We start from the raw sequence: 2,122 nt of genomic DNA on the forward strand, positions 1-2,122 counted from the left end.
GGGAATTACACTGAGGAGCACCTCTGGAGTAACCCTGGAGCAGAGCAGCACAGCAGGCTGTACTCTGGACAGGGAGGAGGTTCTTTGCACACCTCACCTGGCCAGGTGCACCTGCCCTGACCTCGGGAGGCACAGCTGGTGCTCCAAGACACAGAGCCCCTTCCCCTGCCCCGCCTTTCACCTTCTGCACCCCAATCCCGGCTCCAAAGCCACCCCTTGGATGCCCAGCCCCAAAATCCCAGCTCAAATTTTAGCCCTGAGCAAGAGCAGGAGCCACAAACTGGCAGGACCCCCGTGACTCCAGTGCTTCTGCTGGTGTGGGACTGGTTCTGTGGGCTGGCACTGGGTCACCACTGCGCCACATCCCCTCGTTTGGTCACCCCAAACTGCCAGGAAAAGGGATGTAGCCACCCTTACCTCAGGATGTGGCTTGCACACAGGAATTATCACAGACACACGCAAGGAACAGGCTGAGGGATCTGCTCCTGTGCTGGATTTTTAATTGTTACCAAGAGCATTTTTGTCTAAGTCAACCTGGGAGGACCTGAAATGCTTTTTTTGTGCTGTTTTTACCCCTTTAAATGGAAGAGATCTCCCTTTTTTTTTTTTTACCCCTTTTGAGGAAGAGACCACCACTGGAAAGCAAAGAAGGGGTTGATGGACAGAACTTCGGGAGGGGTTAAAGAGTTAAAAAGGGTAAAACCTCCATTGTGAGGGGGCTGAGCACATGGCGGGGAAAATCTTTTGCTCCTGGCACCTTTTTTCTCTATTCAGAAAAGACAACCTTTTTTCTCTATTCAGTCTTGTGTTGTGTTTTTGATAAGGTTTAATAGACCTTCCTCACCTGTGAAAAGTGAGCAGCTTTTTCTTACAGTTTTGTTTTCCCCTGTGCCGTGTGCCAGAGCCTGGCCAGGACTGGGTGTTTGTGTTCCCTGCTCCCAGAGCCTCCCTGGCCTTTATTCCCTGCAAACATTGCATGCAGCCACAGCCCTGAGCGCGACCTCAGGTGATTCCCGACCTCTGCCCCGCTCCCCTCACCCCTAGGGACACAAAAAACCCCGATTTTCCACCATTTCCCTTCCCGAATGTCAGGGAAATTCATCCACAAACACCAGAGGTTGGTGTCCAAAAAGGAGACAGAGCAGTTCTGGAACTTTATTCCAATCAAGGGAGAGGCCATGGGGCATCCCCTGGGGTCTCTCCAATTTTTGGAGGACGCAGCCTCCTTTTTATCCCAATTTCCCAGCCACATTTCCCTTCTCTCTTCCCCATTTCTGAGGGACTCGAGAGGTTCAGATTCCCTAATCCCAAAGATTTCCCTCTGATGTATAACCCTCCCTTCTAATTTTTAATTCTTATGGAATTTAGGGGTTTTTCTTCCCCATTGTTTTTCACCTTTCAAACTCTAATTTTGTTTATCAGCAAACCTAAAGTTTATTTGTAAAAGCAAATCTCTTTTTCCATTCATCAATCAGTGGAATCCTTCCCATTGTTTCTTTTCTCTCCCAGTGCTGGTTTTATCTCTCAGCAGCCCCAAAGCTTGTTTGGAAAGACAAATCAACTGTTCCTCTCACAAATAAATAAATAAATCCATTAATAAAAAAAAATGTATCTATTAATAAAAAAATAAATCCATCTGGGAGCTGCGTTACCCACACGCTAAGGGATGACAGCCTGTCCTGGCCCTGCACTCAGGTTCCTGATGGATGGGAATATTTAGGATGAATTATTAAGTGTGGAGATATTAAAATGGCTTTTTCTCTGTGGAAAAAGCAGTTCTAGTGCCTGAAACACCCCAATCACGGCTTCCTGCGGGAGGAACAGCCCGCGGGGTGCAGCGGGGAACTCCAGCGCCGTGCAGGAGGGAACATGGAGGATGCAGATTGTTGTACTCGGGGGATTTGCAGAGCAAACGCTGCGGGAAACGCCCGGCGATGGCTGCGGGTATGAGATCGGGGAACGCCGCCGCTCCTGAGGGGAAGGAGCGATCCCGGAGGGCACGGGGGGATTGCCCGGGGCTGCGCCCAGGCTCGCCCCTCATGGCGCCGCCATCTTGCGCTTCCCCTTCCCCGCCGCTCTCCTTCCCCCCCGCCCTCTATGCAAATCACCCGCCCTTCCCCCG

Source organism: Geospiza fortis, unplaced genomic scaffold (assembly GCF_000277835.1).
Source record: "Geospiza fortis unplaced genomic scaffold, GeoFor_1.0 scaffold262, whole genome shotgun sequence".
Lineage (NCBI taxonomy): Eukaryota > Metazoa > Chordata > Aves > Passeriformes > Thraupidae > Geospiza > Geospiza fortis.